Source organism: Bison bison, unplaced genomic scaffold, assembly GCF_000754665.1.
Source record: "Bison bison bison isolate TAMUID 2011002044 unplaced genomic scaffold, Bison_UMD1.0 scf7180017864367, whole genome shotgun sequence".
In the NCBI taxonomy this organism is placed as follows: domain Eukaryota; kingdom Metazoa; phylum Chordata; class Mammalia; order Artiodactyla; family Bovidae; genus Bison; species Bison bison.
The window spans coordinates 6067251-6067577 of record NW_011494939.1 but is presented as its reverse complement, the minus strand read 5'-3'; positions in this window follow the sequence as shown (position 1 = coordinate 6067577).

The following is a 327-nucleotide window of genomic DNA, read 5'->3' as shown; positions in this document are numbered from 1 at the left end:
GGATCAAACCCGCATCTCTTAGGTCTCCTGCATTGACAGGTGGGTTCTTTACCACTAGCGCCACCTGAGAAGCCCCATATGGAATGTAGGACCACGTTTACCACTAAATGGATGGCTCACAGCCCAATACCAACAATAACCAAAACTACCAGAAGGGGGCACTAGTGGTTCCAAGTCAGAGTGTCCCTGAGAGCTTCACTGTAGTAAATTCAACTGCTCCAAGAGCTGGCTGTATTATATGGCAACTAGGAACCTCAATAAAGCCAAGCCCATCACCTCTCTCACCCAACTGCCAGGACAGGTGTAGCTTTCTGTTGTTAATGTCTT